Source organism: Theropithecus gelada, chromosome 13 (genome assembly GCF_003255815.1).
Source record: "Theropithecus gelada isolate Dixy chromosome 13, Tgel_1.0, whole genome shotgun sequence".
Lineage (NCBI taxonomy): Eukaryota > Metazoa > Chordata > Mammalia > Primates > Cercopithecidae > Theropithecus > Theropithecus gelada.
In genome coordinates, this window is record NC_037681.1 from 8,597,365 (window position 1) to 8,614,824 (window position 17,460).

At 40.6% G+C, this 17,460-nt stretch overlaps 1 pseudogene across 1 annotated transcript; it reads right to left on the minus strand.

The window, feature by feature from the left end:
• Nucleotides 1–459: 459 nt before the first annotated feature.
• Nucleotides 460–1,559, minus strand: LOC112604865 (annotated as a pseudogene). The gene has a single exon (XR_003115298.1). The product of XR_003115298.1 is annotated as a prothymosin alpha-like (transcript).
• Between the last annotated feature and the right edge of the window lie 15,901 nt (nt 1,560–17,460).

The window sequence follows — 17,460 nt, forward strand, 5'->3', positions numbered from 1 at the left end:
CCTTCACTAATCTTTCCATATTAGTACCTACCCCCTGTATCTTCTCCTTTGCCCATATTTCTCTTCCCTGCACCTATTTGCCTTACTAAAAGACATAGCCAGTTCTGTCTGCCTAGCCAAAGTATATTTTTCTTGTGCAGAACTTCAATCTATGTGTGCCTCCCTATGAATTAGACTGGTACTTGCACCCTAGTCTTCTTAAGCCCCAAAACTGACATTGCCCCTGGAAATCAGAGTTTACCAGTCCTTATTAAAGCTCAAGTCCGTCAACACAGAGCCGTACAGCTAATACCCCTGCTTATAGGACTAAGAATTGCCACTGCAACAGGAACAAAGATAGCAGGCTTGTCCACCTTCCTGTCCTACTATCACTCTCTTTCAAAAGATCTCTCAGACAGCCTACAAGACATAGCCAAATCCATCCTTACTCTCCAATCCCAAATAGACTTTTTTTTTTTGTTAGAACAACTCAGCAAAATAAAATTCCTGTTTATTGTTGGACAACATTGTTTCACACATACATCAAACAGGCCAAAAAAAATAAACAGCAACTTCATAGACAAAAAAGGGAAAAAAAGAAACCTTTTATCTTTGGCCTTTTTAACCATCTCATACAAACCAACTACTTATAGTACAGCTAAGTACATACACAAAAAAGTTACTGGAATGCTCGGAATAAGATTGTTTTTCTCTTGTCGTTTTTGCTTTTTTTACAAGGTTTTTTTTCTCCTTTGAGATTATAATGAACATGGTCACACCACAAGTAAAGTCCGAAGTAGGACAGAGAACGCTCCGAAGGCTGGTTTGGTCATCCGAGATCATTAAAAATGGCTGACCCTAACAATATGTACAAAAATATAAAATGTAAATAAAAAATACAAACAAATTTCCTTTTTAAAGTTCTTTTACGAAAAAAAGCAGGGCCTTGGAAGTTTTGGTTCTTTTTTCCTCCCCTGTTGCAAATTCTCATGGTTTGGGTTGGGTGGTGGAGAGCGCGTGTCATCTGCGGGTGGCACTGCCCACGGTGGGCGGGCGGACGGGCCTCTCTACTCGAAGGTGACCACGTTTAGATTCTGAGACGGGAAGTGGAGGGTGAATAGGTCACGGCGGCCTTTTTTTTTTAGTTTAACTTTTCCTTTTTTGCTGTCTAGTCATCCTCGTCGGTCTTCTGCTTCTTGGTATCAACATCGTCATCCTCATCATCTTCAGCTGCCCGCTTGCCCGTAGCTGACTCACCTTCCTCATCTTCATCTCCATCCTCTTCCTCACCATCACCTTCTTCTTCCTCCTCCTCTTCCTCCCCACCTTCTTCCTCTTCTTCGTCTACCTCATTGTCAGCCTCTCGCTCCCCATTTTCCTAATTCTCAGCATTCCCGTTAGCAGGGGCGTCTCTTCCATTTTCTGCCTCTTCCACAACTTCCTTCTCCTTTAAGTCCTTGGTGGTGATTTCGGAGCTGGTGTCTACGGCTGCGTCTGACATGGTGGGGCACGCCGGTGATGCGATGCAGGGGATTTTAAAAGAAAGCGAGAGTTCAGGGACTCTGGCGATAAAGCTGCCGGAGTCCACGGCCCCGGAGGAGGCGCGCGGCGGAGGCGGACGAGGAACAATGCAAAGATGGCTTTTCAGAGCAGCCAGTGGGGGCCCACATAGACTCTTTAGCAGCAGTAACTCTTCAAAACCCTCAAAGTTTAGATCTCCTCGCTGCCGAAAAAGGTGGACTGTGCATCTCTTTAAAAATGCTGTTTCTACACTAACCAGTCAGGAATTGTACGAGATGCTGCCTGACAGTTAAATAAAAAAGCTTCTTTGGGTATATACCCAGTAATGGGATGGCTGGGTCATATGGTACATCTAGTTCTAGATCCTTGAGGAATCGCCATACTGTTTTCCACAATGGTTGAACTAGTTTACAGTCCCACCAACAATGTAAAAGTGTTCCTATTTCTCCACATCCTCTCCAGCACCTGTTGTTTCCTGACAAGAACAGAAAACCAAACACCGCATGTTGTCACTCATAGGTGGGAACTGAACAATGAGATCACTTGGACTTGGGAAGGGGAACATCACACACCAGGGCCTATCATGGGGGGGGGAGGGGGGAGGGGGGAGGGGGGAGGGAGGCGGGATTGCATTGGGAGTTATACCTGATGTAAATGACGAGTTGATGGGTGCTGACGAGTTGATGGGTGCAGCACAGCAACATGGCACAAGTATACATATGTAACAAACCTGCACGTTATGCACATGTACCCTAGAACTTAAAGTATTAAAAAAAAAAAAAAAAAGCTTCTAAACTCAGTCAATGCCTTTCAGAGTCCTGGTCCCAGTAGTTTTGTAATTCCTAGGCACCCTGGCTACTGCCCCTCCTAGGCCCTGCCATAACCGTTTTTCTCCTTTTAGCATTTGGCCCCTGCCTCTTACGTCTCCTTGCCCAGGTTTTACCAGATGGTATTAGAGCCTTCACCCATGGAACAGTACAAGGCATGATGCTACTCCAAGGACAACGACAGCTCCAGGAATGGCAGTCCCTACCATCCAGCCTCTCCCACTAACCGTCGCCCCTACCCAGCAGGAAGCAGCCGGATGACAACGGTGCCCCTCTTCTGTTACCTACTAAAAGGCTGGAATGTTAAGGACCCCAAAAGAATGCAACAAGCCCCCTCCCCTAAATGCAGTTTATATTTCTTCCAAAAAGTTGCCCCTGCCCCAAGTTCCCAGAATGACAGGTACAGCTATAACCACTCCCAGGCTAAACCATATCCTGATACCCTGAGCCAAGTAAGGCAAGAACTGACAATTGCAGATGTAGACACACCCCAAAAGTCCCTAAACACCCCCACACCCTCTCCAGAAAATACTTACACCCCCTAGCCTGTAAGCTCAGGTGCTGCCTCCTCTGACTGTTAAGGAGCAGCCCGGCAGGTTAATAAATTTGCTTGCCTGACTTTAGGTCTTCTCATCCTTTCTCTAGGCTAACCTTACACTTTCTACTTACCTAGGCGTTGCTTCTACATTTCCCATCTTTTTAAATCATTTCCTGCTATCCCTCTGTCTGCAAGAATTCCTCCATCTGATCTTTCCCTCATTAATAACTTGTTAAGATGTAGCTATTCTACTATGTATCTGATCTGCTGTGTACTTCTACTATTCTATCTTTCATACTTCATTTGGATGGCATGTGATTTCTTATTTTGTTCCCATACTTTGGCAAGTGCTCTCTGGTTGTCTTTCTTTTGAGGTGGCTGTGTTCCCCAAGGGTCCAGTTATTCTGCCCTGTGAACTTTGGGAGGCTGAGGTGGATGGATCACAAGGTCAGGAGTTTGAGTCCAGCCTGGCCAACATGATGAAACACTGTTTCTACTAAAAATACAAAAATTAGCCAGCTGTGGTGGCAGGCACCTATAATCCCAGCTACTCGAGAAGCTGAGGCAGGAGAATCACTTGAACCCGGGAGGTGGAGGTTGCAGTGAGCCGAGATCACGTGACAGCACTCCAGCCTGGCGACAGAGACTCTATCTCAAAACAAAAACAAACAAATATATATATATAAAACATTGTAAGCCTTAGTTTTCTTACCTGTAAAATGGAAGTAATATTACTTTCCTGATGTATTGCTGAATATTCAAATGTGTTTGAACTGTCAGACATATAAATGCTTAGCACAGTGTCTGGTGCAAAGACTCCTTACACTCTAAGTCCTTTCGTACTTGGCGTGGGGCACTCCATCTTCCCCTTTAGCAAGGGGCACCCATTCTCATTGCTGCCTTCTGCAGATGCCCTGATTCACGGAGTTGGTTTGGATACCCTGAGCTTACTGGGATATTTAGCATCCACAAGACAACATCAGTTTTTCAAATATATCCCCAGGACTTTCAAACACGATTATGAGATAAGTTCTTCCTTTGGCAAATGGTATATTGTTAAGCTCATCCTCAGGTTGAAGTGAAAGTTCAGTTGTTATTCACTATGTCATCCAGCCTGGCTTACGTCTCAAGCTAGAAAAAAACGTGCGTCTAACTTAGCAGAGACAAAGCCTCTGGGCAGATTTTTTCTCCACAAAGTATTCGCTGTTGTCCCATCTCTATTCCTGGGGAAGAAACTAGATAAAGTGGGAGGCCAGGTCCTACCATGTGAGCCAAAAAATGGGGGGAGCTGGGGTACAGAGGTCAGGGGGCACAATGGAAAAGAATGCCTTAAAGCAGTGCTAGAGCACATGCTGGGGCTGGGGTGGGGAGCTACGTGCCTGTGTGTGCACACGCATGCGCCCGGAGGGATTGGAGAGCCAGCAAAGAAGGGCAAAGGGCAATGATTGGAACAAGAAGAAAGGGAGATTGCCTGGTTAAATACCACAGGTAGTGCCTGTAGCTGAGTTTGTGCCTGCTCCTAGCTACAAGTACAAAATCAATATTCTGGAGCAAATAAACACCCGTGAGAAGGTTCTGACTGTTCTCTTTCATTTCAAGAACATTCAGGGCTTCCTATTTTTGGAAGCTGTTGTCTTTCACTTTCAAAGTGTGTCTCTCTTCTCCCCCTCTCTGTTATTTCCCTCCTCCAGGGCTAGGAAAGGACCTGCTTGCCCCTGGTTCCTTGGAGCTCAGACCCATTTTCGATTCTCATCTTACTCTCGGGCTGACCTGTTAGCTATTGGTATCTATTGTGCAGACAGGCTTTTCAAACCCTCATGGGGGTGGGGGGACCACTCTGCAAACTCAACCCCTTTTGATCCAGTTGTTTAGCTTCCCCTGTGTGTTCATCACACAGTCAGAGATAAACTCTCAGAGAATAAAGCATGTCCTTTTTGACACTTGATGGCATGAGCTGGGCCCCTGGCATAGTCTGCTATGGCCCATTTGTGGAAGCCTGCATGTGTAACCCAACCAGAGAGGGGATGAACAATCTGCAGCATCAGGAATTCTGCTCTGAACAGACTCTAATTCTAAGACTATTCATTTAGCGAAGTAGTAATTTTTTGCTTTCATTACTGGATTAGCAAGTTGGTGTGTTTTGCATTTTTACCAATATCCTTGAGGGATGTCTTAGGAAATATTAAATACTTGGCCAAGATTGCAGTATTATTTATTATTCATTAGGAACTAAAGAGATTATTAAAGGTCTTGTACATGCCTCATGGGAGACAGCAGTACTCCACCTGCTTTAAACATTTAATATATGCTAAAATGTACTTTTTTGGTCTACTGGTCTGTGAGTTTTAGCAGATGTATAGGTTAGTGTAACCACCACCAGTCAGGAAACTGGTCCTACCATCCCACAAAACTCCATCGTACTTGCCTTCGTAGTCGCATTTCCCCCTGACCTGTAGCCTCTGGACACCACTGATCTGTTCTCTATCATTATAGTTTTATCTTCACAAAAGTATTATAAATGGAATCACACAGCATGTGACCTTTTGAAACAGACTCCTGTCACTCACCGAAATGTTTCTGAGATTCATCCAAGTTGTTGCCTGTGCTAATAGTTGGTGCATTTTTGTTGCTATAATATCCATTTTATGGATGGACTACAGTTTGTAAATCCATTCACTAGTTGAATGATGTTTGGGCTGTTTTCAGTTTTTAACGATCATGAACAGATGTGCTATAAACATCCATGTACATATTTTTTTTGTAAATATGAATTTTCATTTCTCTAGGGAAGAGGTTGGCAAACTTTATCTATAAAGGGCCAGATGGTAATTTTTCTGTCTTGTAAAGTCACGGAATCTCACTGTGTTATCTGGGCTGAAGTGCAGTAGCTGTCATACGTGTGATCATAGTGCATTGCAGCCCCAAACTCATGTGATCTTCCTGCCTCAGCCTCCAGAGTAGCTGGGGCTATAGGTGCATGCCACCACGCCTGGCTCTCAGATGGTAAATATATGAAGATTTGTGGACTTTGTGGTCTCTGTTGCAATTACTCAACTCTGCTGTTATAGTATAAAAACAGGCAGAGATAATATGTAAATGGATGAATGTGGATGTGTACCACACGCTTTTTTTTTTTTTTTTTTTTTTTCTGAGAGGGTGCCTGGCTCTGTCGTCCAGGCTGGAGTGCAGTGGCGTGATCTTGGCTCACTGCAAGCTCCACCACCCGAGTTCATGCCATTCTCCTGCCTCAGCCTCCTGAGTAGCTGGGACTACAGGGGCCCACCACCATGCCTGGCTAATTTTTTTTTTGTATTTTTAGTAGAGACAGGGTTTCACCGTGTTAGCCAGGATGGTCTTGATCCCCTGACCTCGTGATCTGCCTGCCTTGGCCTCACAAAGTGCTGGAATTACAGGCGTGAGCCACCATGCCCGGGCGTACCGCACTCTTAAAATAAAAGATGGATTTGACCGATGGAAGTAGTTTGCCAACCACTATTCAAGGTAAATATCTAGGAGTGTGATTTCTGGGCCACGTAGTAAGTGTGTGTGTAATGTTATCAGTGCACGGCCAAATTACTTTCCAGAGTGGATGTATCATTTTGTATTCCCACTATTAATATATTAGAGATCTAGTTAAATTGTATTTTTGTATTCAGGTATTGTCTGTATTTTTTTTAGTCATTCTGATAAGTATTCTATGGTATCTCATTGATCTCACTGTGGTTTTGCTTCGTATTTCTCTAATGGGTAATGAGATTGAACATCTTTTCATGTGCATATTTGCCATTCACATGTCTTCTTTGGTGAAGCATATGTTCAAATCTTTTGCTTCTCTTTATATTGTAAGGGAATTTATATCCTCAAATCTTTTATTCTGTTGAAAAGCAATTCTACCCTTCAGTATTGGTAACAAACAGTCTTGATGTTTCAGTGGCTACTAGCATAAGTCTTTTTCTGTCTCATGCTGCCTGTCTGTTGTGGGTCACCTGAGATCTGTTCATGATGCCTTAGTCCAGGCTTCTCACTGTGAAACCCAGCCTGGCACCCTGCCCCATCTGGAGTCTTGTTGATTGGCATGGTAAAGGTAAGCCATGCTCTAACTCTTCACATTTCTACCCATGAGAAATACATGTAACTTCATCTTATATTTAATTAGCCAAGCAGGCCATCTGGCATATCTTAACTTCAGAGGTGGGGACGTCCAATCTTTCCATGTCCCTAGGAGAAGAATGTAGCCATAGTGACAACAGCAACATTGTTACTAACAATAAGGTATCTAGGCAGTTCTCATGTATGTCATATTCTCTTACCATTTCTTTTCAATTAAATTTCTAAAATATACCTGTAATCTCAGCACTTTGGGAGGCTGAGGTGGGCAGATCACTTGAGGCCAGGCGTTTGGGACCAGCCTGGCCAACATGGCAAAACCCCATCTCTGCTAGAACACAAAAATTAGCTGGGCTTGGTGGCACACACCTGTAATCCCAGCTACTCAGGAGGCTGAGGCAAGACAATCGCTTGAACCTGGGAGGCAGAGGTTGCAGTGAACCAAGATCATCCCACTGCACTCCAGGCTGGGTGAGAGAGAAACACTGTCTCAAAAAAATTTTTTTTTCTAAAATGTAAAAGCACTACTAACAGAAGCTATCTTTTAAGGGGAGGCTCACTGACTTATGTATTTCATAAATCAATGTAAAAAATGTAGGGCCTGATGTTTATTTTTCCAAGTAAGAATATTTCCAAAAAAAGTTACAATCACACTTCCGTTTCATTAAGAAGGATATTTTAACATCAAGTGTGAGAGCATAATCTCAGAGTAAAAAGAAAATTGAATGTACCTAGCTGTATGAAAAACTTGTATTATCCTTAACTTTTACATCTCATTAGTAACTCATACCATTGTAAGGATGACATTTGAGATTTCTTAGTAGTGGATTTTGGATTAGGAATTACAGGGAAATGGTCCTGGGTATGTATCCAGGATTAGGAATGACTGTGCCATGATCAAATTAGGGCCTCACAGAGGTTTAGAAAGGCCATTAGAGAGAAAACTAATGCATATTTCTTTTACTTTAGGTTATTATTTATTTTAAAAAGTGTTACAAGGAACCACATGGGTTATTAATTGCATTGAAAACAAAATGTTCTTTGGCTGCATTGTAACTGGTCGGTGTGAGTGATGAGGTAGTCTCTATCACTTGTCTTGACTTTTATCTAGCTTTACTTTTCAGAGCCCTGCAGAAAGTACAAGAGCAGTCAAACCTTTTCATAGTCATTTAATTGCTCATTCTGAACCACTATGAAGTGACTTTTTCCGGCCTCCAACAGTACTTAAAATGTAGCAACAAAAAATACTTTACCATAAAAATACATGTATAGTGGCTGGGCACGGTGGCTCACGCCTGTAATCCCAGTACTTTGGGAGGCCGAGGTGGGCGGATCACAAGGTCAGGAGATCAAGACCATCCTGGCTAACACGGTGAAACCCTGTCTCTACTAAAAATATAAAAAGAAATTAGCCGGGCGTGGTGGTGGGCGCCTGTAGTTCCAGCTACTTGGGAGGCTGAGGCAGGAGAATGGCATGAACTCAGGAAGTGAAGCTTGTAGTGAGCCGAGATCACACCACTGCACTCTAGCCTGGGCAACAGAGTGAGACTCTGTCTCAAAAACAAACAAACAGAAAAGCAAACAAATAAAAAAATCAAAAAACATGCGTAGAAAAACTTGATGAATGTATGCTAAAACGTTAAAGCTATCTCTAGAAGATGGGATGACATTTAACTTAATATCTGGAATGTTCAATAAGTATATGTTATTTTATAATATGAAAGTTATTTAAAAATTAGAACAGTTTATCATTTAAATATCATGGGAAACTTTTTTGGAGATTCAAAGTGTCTCAAAGTTGGTTTTCTTCTAACATCTTAGTGAGAAATGAATTATTATTAGGTTCCTATAATATATCAGGAAACATGGGCTAGGAAAATTCTGTAATTTTGGTCTGGACAAATGAATGAGAGATCAGAAGAGTCTGGTGTTCGGATTCCTACCTCTGTGTTAATTGTATCTCTTTGAGGAGGGGTTGCAATGTTGCAGGCGTCATCCTAAACTCTTTACATGTAATAATTCATTTACTGTCCACAACATCTACTTGAAGTGGATACTAATATTTTCCCATTTTATGTAAGATACAACAGAAGAACAGAGAGGTTGAGTAACTTGTCCAAGGTAATACACCCCATGGGTGGCAGCACTGGTATTTGAATGCAGGAAATTTGGCCACTGCCCTAAGTATCAGCAGCTGCCTTTCACAAAGATTCTTACTTCTTAATTTGAACTCTGTAATGATCAAGGATGCACACAAATGACATGTATGCTAAATGCTGACAGAATGACAGATATGTTATAATATCACGGAGTCTACCTATAACAGTTTTTATAGCCATTTTATTGAGAGCCCTAGGCCTCCAGGTATTGTCTTCCAGAGGTTACTGTGCATTGGGACGGGAAGAGGAACAGGGCGGGGAATGGGAGAAGGATAGTGTCATTGGGTAAGATCATATACTTAATATTATTATTTACTGTTTATTACACGAGGTTCAATTATTTGTTCACATTGCTGCCTCGCACCACTGTGTCATAATCTTCACAAGGGCAACCACAATGATTTATTTCTTTCTGCTTCATCATTACCTTAGAATATACTTGATACATAGTAGACAATATGGTTAAGAATAAATGAAGGAATGAGTTACATTCATACCTTTCTATCCTGTTGCCCTCAAAACAAAGCATACTAAATGTAACGCCCCAGGTGTTACATTTAGTATGTAATGTAATAGGTGACTCATCTCAAGCTTATGCTATACCAATATTTATTTTACAAACTGCTCTTCAAAGTAAAATCATTTTTAAACAAATAGAACCCCTTCTTTCTCTTCTTCAGCCCCATCTTCAGAGGTACTGGAAGTGCAGACAACTGTGGCTGGAGCCACTGTCTGAATCTTTAGTTCAGACAAAATTTCCAGCACCGCTGATGTTCTGAAGTGTAATTTAAAAATCTATACCTTCTCCCTGAACATTTAATCCAGAGGGAAAGTAATGTGAAGAAGAGATTGAATTGGCCATATTCATTTCAGACATACTCAATTTTGCCCTAGGAGCTTCCAGCTTCTCTTGTTATTGAAGAATTTATGAGCCAGGTAATTGAGAATTGGTTGTTATATTAAAAGCAAAAAGCAAGATGTAAAGATCCATGTGGTGTGATCTCACTTATGTAAAAAATACATAAAATGCTGAAAGGAAATGTACAAATAGAACATCTCTGGGTGCAGTTAGAGGTGATTTTACATTTTCATAAATAATCATGGATTCATTATAAATTTGGGGAGAATTAAGCTTCTGATGTCATCTACTGCCACCTCCTTACTAATGTGCCAGGTGATGTTCAAGACAGAGCTTTTCATTACGGAAAGAAACAAAAGAACTTCCCATCACATCCTTTGCACAGGACTTTCAGTTGGAGCTTTGTTTGTGAAATATCTTTATACCAAAGCCCCTGTCCTGTTCCCTAGGAAGACCACTGCTATTGCCTGTAGACTAACCTTTCCATCATTCATTCATCAACACTTCATGTGTACCTGATGTATGTACAGCATGTACAGAGCAAATGCTACTGTACTTATTCACTTGATTCACAATGGAAGACATCTGGAGAGCATCACCTACCGTACATCGTTTGCCATTGCTGGGAAAGGATGCTTCAGAGTGTTCACGGTCCTAGTTCTGGAAGTACATTATTCATCCTGTGATTATGGCAAAAAGATACAATATCATCATTGACATTTCTTATCTCATAAACTAGCTGGAATATATTTTTAAAAATAGAGCAAGAGACTGTAAAATGGAAAAAGATATGTATGAAATGGCATTATATTTTATAGGCTTTGTGTGTTTTGAGGGCAACAGGATAGAAAGGTATGAATGTAGAATGTAAATCATTCCTTCATTTATACCTAACTATATTGTTTACTATGTACTAAGTATATTCTAAGGTAATGAGGAAGCAGAAAGAAAGAAATCGTAGTGGTTGCCCTCGTGAAGATTGTGACAGAGCGGTGGGAGGCAGCAATGTAAATAAATAATTGAACCTCATGTAATAAATAGTAAATAATTATATTAAGTATATGGTCTTACCCAATGACATCAAATTACCACAATGCAAAGAATTTCTGGTGCTCTCACCTTAAATTACTTGGTAAATATGGTATCAACTCAAAATAAGAGGCATATATGGTTTAGGGGAAGCACTTTGTAAATTCAGAATTTGTGAAGTATACAATTCTAATTGTTACACTAAGAAGGACATGACAAATAAATAATGGGAAGTGTGCTGTAGACTTTTTCCTAGGAATAGGAATGGATATTTCATTCTCCTGCATGTTGGGAAAGTTTTAAAACAATTGATTTTAGATTGCTTCAGAAAGAATCAAGCTCTAATCTAACTTTTGGGGCAATGGATGCCACATGTTAGGTCAAAAAGGTAGAATATTAATGTGATCACTCAGGCGATCAAAGGGACTATGCTGGCCTGTTGGAACTGGTGTGCCAGATCGACGTCCTGGGGAGAGGTGATGTTTAAATTTGTACCAGCTGGCTGGGCGCAGTGGTTCATTTCTGTAATCCCAGCACTTTGGTATGCTGAGGCAGGCAGATCACCTGAGGTCAAGAGTTCAAGACCAGCCTGACCAACATGGTGAAGCCCATCTCTACTAAAAATACAAAAATTAGCTGGGCATGATGGCGCACTCCTGTAATCCCAGCTGCTCCGGAGGCTGAGACAGGAGAATTGCTTGAACTCAGGAGGCAGAGGTTGCAGTGAGCTGAGAGTGTGCCACTGCACTCTAACCTGGGCGACAGAGCGAGACTTCATCTCAAAAACAAAACAAAACAACACAAAACACGTGTACCACAGTGTACCATGGACACTGTGATCTTTGCCTATGTTCTAGATCTTTCGTTGTTTAAATTCCACATCCGTAGAGAAAGACATGGCAAAAATAATACAGCAGCTACTGTAGTGACTGAGATCCTGTTTTGCTTCCTGACATATGCTATTGACATATGCTTCCTGACAATGTTTATGCATTTCTGACATTTGTTGTATTTTTTCTTTTGGAATGTTATTTGTAGGAAATTACAGCAGATACATAAGAGAAAAATGAGAAGTTTCCTATTCATTTTTCTCACCCCTTTTCCTGGTTATTTTTAAGGGTGAAGATATAATATTTACTAGTTCCAGTGCAAATAAATTTCTCACTGCTCTGGAAGAATTCCAGTTGTACTCTACTACATGATGATTCTGTGTGTTGTGCTTGAAACTAATGTTGCACTTGATAAGTGGCAGGAAGTCAAGGCTGAAGTTAAACTCAACAGTTGTCTACCAGCTGAACTCCCCAGCCTTGGCATGCTTTTTACAACTCATGCTGTTCTTTTCAAGGTGTTCTTTATTTGACGTTCTCATTTTCAACTTCATGGTCTCCTGCTCTTTGAACGTGGCAAACCATTGCTGTTTGTATATGGAGGATGCCCAGGCTGAAGATTCCAGGGACGACAGATCATTGATGATGTGACCTAATCTGATTTGCCTCACCAATGAAATGCTTTTCCTTCTTTGGTTTTACGGAAGACAGTGTCTTCAAAAAAATTAAATGCATCTGGGAAACCTGGCATCTTCTTCACTTAGAGGCAAGCATTAATGATTTATTTCAAGACAACACTAGAAGAAAGAACTGCATTGTTTCCTTACGTTACAAGTGGGTTAGAACATAGAGGAGTTGCTGCGTGAGATTTTACAATGTTTTCCGAAAAGTTCCTCACAGGTGAGTCACCAACTTGTTTAGAATCCATTTAAGACACATTTTGCACCTTTCTAAAAAAAAAATTGAATTGAATCATAGCTCTCTACTGATGTGGGAGAGCCACAAATTGTTTTCTTATTTTTTTATTTTTATTTATTTATTTATTATACTTTAAGTTCCAGGGTACATATGTACAACGTGCAGGTTTGTTACATATGTACATGTGCCATGTTGGTGTGCTGCACCCATCAACTTGTCAGCACCCATCAACTCGTCATTTACATCAGTTATAACTCCCAATGCCATCCCTCCCCGCCTTCCCCCTCCCCATAATAGGCCCCGGTATGTGATGTTCCCTTTCCCATGTCCAAGTGATCTCATTGTTCAATTCCCACCTATGAGTGAGAACATGCAGTGTTTGGTTTTCTGTTCTTGTGATAGTTTGCTGAGAATGATGGTTTCCAGCTGCACCCATGTCCCTACAAAGGACACAAACTCATCCTTTTTTATGGCTGCATAGTATTCCATGGTGTATATGTGCCACATTTTCTTAACCCAGTCTGTCACTGATGGACATTTGGGTTGATTCCAAGTCTTTGCTATTGTGAATAGTGCCGCAATAAACATACATGTGCATGTCTTTATAGCAGCATGATTTATAATCCTTTGGGTATATCCCCAGTAATGGGATGGCTGGGTCATATGGTATTTCTAGTTCTAGATCCTTGAGGAATTGCCATACTGTTTTCCATAATGGTTGAACTAGTTTACAATCCCACCAACAGTGTAAAAGTGTTCCTATTTCTCCACATCCTCTCCTGCACCTGTTGTTTCCTGACTTTTTAATGATTGCCATTCTAACTGGTGTGAGGTGGTATCTCATTGTGGTTTTGATTTGTATTTCTCTGATGGCCAGTGATGATGAGCACTTTTTCATGTATCTGTTGGCTGTATGCATGTCTTCTTTTGAGAAATGTCTGTTCATATCCTTTGCCCACTTTTTGATGGGGTTGTTTGTTTTTTTCTTGTAAATTTGTGTGAGTTCTTTGTAGGTTCTGGATATTAGCCCTTTGTCAGACGAGTAGATTGCAAAAATTTTCTCCCATTTTGTAGGTTGCCTGTTTACTCTGATGGTAGTTTATTTTACTGTGCAGAAGCTCTTTAGTTTAATTAGATCCCATTTGTCAATTTTGGCTTTTGTTGCCGCTGCTTTTGGTGTTTTAGACATGAAGTCTTTGCCCATGCCTATGTCCTGAATGGTACTACCTAGGTTTTCCTCTAGGATTTTTATGGTATTAGGTCTAACATTTAAGTCTCTAATCCATCTTGAATTAATTTTCGTATACGGAGTAAGGAAAGGATCCAGTTTCAGCTTTCTGCTTATGGCCAGCCAATTTTCCCAGCACCATTTATTAAATAGGGAATCCTTTCCCCATTTCTTGTTTTTGTCAGGTTTGTCAAAGATCAGATGGCTGTAGATGTGTGGTATTATTTCTGAGGACTCTGTTCTGTTCCGTTGGTCTATATCTCTGTTTTGGTACCAGTACCATGCTGTTTTGGTTACTGTAGCCTTGTAGTATAGTTTGAAGTCAGGTAGCGTGATGCCTCCAGCTTTGTTCTTTTGGCTTAGGATTGTCTTGGCAATGCGGGCTCTTTTTTGGTTCCGTATGAACTTTAAAGCAGTTTTTCCAATTCTGTGAAGAAACTCATTGGTAGCTTGATGGGGATGGCAATTGAATCTATAAATTACCTTGGGCAGTTTGGGCATTTTCACGATATTGATTCTTCCTATCCATGAGCATGGTATGTTCTTCCATTTGTTTGTGTCCTCTTTTATTTCACTGAGCAGTGGTTTGTAGTTCTCCTTGAAGAGGTCCTTTACATCCCTTGTAAGTTGGATTCCTAGGTATTTTATTCTCTTTGAAGCAATTGTGAATGGAAGTTCATTCATGATTTGGCTCTCTGTTTGTCTGTTACTGGTGTATAAGAATGCTTGTAATTTTTTGCACATTAATTTTGTATCCTGAGACTTTGCTGAAGTTGCTTATCAGCTTAAGAAGATTTTGGGCTGAGATGATGGGCTTTTCTAAATATACAATCATGTCATCTGCAAACAGGGACAATTTGACTTCTTCTTTTCCTAACTGAATACCCTTGATTTCTTTCTCTTGCCTGATTGCCCTAGCCAGAACTTCCAACACTATGTTGAATAGGAGTGTTGAGAGAGGGCATCCCTGTCTTGTGCCAGTTTTCAAAGGGAATGCTTCCAGTTTTTGCCCATTCAGTATGATATTGGCTGTGGGTTTGTCATAAATAGCTCTTATTATTTTGAGATATGTTCCATCAATACTGAATTTTTTGAGAGTTTTTAGCATGAAGGGCTGTTGAATTTTGTCAAAGGCCTTTTCTGCATCTATTGAGATAATCATGTGGTTTTTTGTGTTTGGTTCTGTTTATATGCTGGATTATGTTTATTGATTTGTGCATGTTGAACAAGCCTTGCATCCCAGGGATGAAGCCCACTTGATCATGGTGGATAAGCTTTTTGATGTGCTGCTGGATTTGGTTTACCAGTATTTTATTGAGGATTTTTGCATCGATGTTTATCAGGGATATTGGTCTAAAATTCTCTTTTTTTGTTTGTCTCTGCCAGGTTTTTTGTATCAGGATGATGTTGGCCTCGTAAAATGAGTTAGGGAGGATTCCGTCTTTTTCTATTGATTGGAATAGTTTCAGAAGGAATGGTACCAGCTCCTCCTTGTACCTCTGGTAGAATTCGACTGTGAATCCATCTGGTCCTGGACTTTTTTTGGTTGGTAGGCTATTAATTATTGCCTCAATTTCACAGCCTGCTATTGGTCTATTCAGGGATTCAACTTCTTCCTGGTTTAGTCTTGGGAGAGTGTAGGTGTCCATGAAATTATCCGTTTCTTTTAGGTTTTCTAGTTTATTTGCGTAGAGGTGTTTATAGTATTCTTTGATGGTAGTTTGTATTTCTGTGGGGTCGGTGGTGATATCCTCTTTATCATTTTTTATTGCATCTATTTGATTCTTCTCTCTTTTCTTCTTTATTAGTCTTGCTAGCGGTCTATCAATTTTGTTGATCTTTTCAAAAACCGGCTCCTGGATTCATTGATTTTTTTGAAGGGTTTTTTGTGTCTCTATCTCCTTCAGTTCTGCTCTGATCTTAGTTATTTCTTGCCTTCTGCTAGCTTTTGAATGTGTTTGCTCTTGCTTCTCTAGTTCTTTTGTGATGTTAGGGTGTCAATTTTAGATCTTTCCTGCTTTCTCTTGTGGGCATTTAGTGCTATAAATTTCCCTCTACACACTGCTTTAAATGTGTCCCAGAGATTCTGGTATGTTGTATCTTTGTTCTCATTGGTTTCAAATAACATCTTTATTTCTGCCTTCATTTCATTATGTACCCAGTAGTCATTCAGGAGCAGGTTATTCAGTTTCCATGTAGTTGAGCAGTTTTGATTGAGTTTCTTAGTCCTGAGTTCTAGTTTGATTGCACTGTGGTCTGAGAGACAGTTTGTTACAATTTCTGTTCTTTCACATTTGCTGAGGAGTGCTTTACTTCCAATTTTGTGGTCAATTTTGGAATAAGTGTGATGTGGTGCTGAGAAGAATGTATATTCTGTTGACTTAGGGTAGAGAGTTCTGTAGATATCTATTAGGTCTGCTTGCTGCAGAGTTGAGTTCAACTCCTGGATATCCTTGTCAACTTTCTGTCTCTTTTATCTGTCTAATGTTGACAGTAGGGTGTTAAAGTTTCCCATTAATATTGTATGGGATTCTAAGTTTCATTTTAAGTCTCTAAGGACTTCCTTTATGAATCTGGGTGCTCCTGTATTGGGTGCATATGTATTTAGGATAGTTAGCTCTTCCTGTTGAATTGATCCCTTTACCATTATGTAATGGCCTTCTTTGTCTCTTTTGATCTTTGATGGTTTAAAGTCTGTTTTATCAGAGACTAGGATTGCAACCCCTGCTTTTTTTTTGTTTTACACTTGCTTGGTAGATCTTCCTCCATCCCTTTATTTTGAGCGTATGTGTGTCTCTGCATGTGAGATGCGTCTCCTGAATACAGCAAACTGATGGGTCTTGACTCTATCCAATTTGCCAGTCTGTGTCTTTTAATTGGACTGTTTACATTTAAGATTAATATTGTTATGTGTGAACTTGATCCTGTCATTATGATATTAGTTGGTTATTTTGCTCACTAGTTGATGCAGTTTCTTCCTAGCATCGATGGACTTTACATTTTGACATGTTTTTTGCAATGGCTGGTACCTGTTGTTCCTTTCCATGTTTAGTGTTTCCTTCAGGATCTCTTCTAGGGCAGGCCTGGTGGTGACAAAATCTCGAAGCATTTGCTTGTCTGTAAAGTATTTTATTTCTCCTTCACTTATGAAACTTAGTTTGGCTGGATATGAAATTCTTGGTTGAAAATTCTTTTCTTTAAGAATGTTGAATATTGGCTCCCACTCTTTTATGGCTTGGAGAGTTTCTGCCAAGAGATCTGCTGTTAGTCTGATGGGCTTCCCTTTGTGGGTAACCCGACCTTTGTCTCTGGCTGTCCTTCACATTTTTTCCTTCATTTCAACTTTGGTGAATCTGACAATTATGTGTCTTGGAGTTGCTCTTCTTGAGTATTATCTTTGTGGCATTCTCTGTATTTCCTGAATTTGAATGTTGGCCTACCTTACTACGTTGGGGAAGTTCTCCTGGA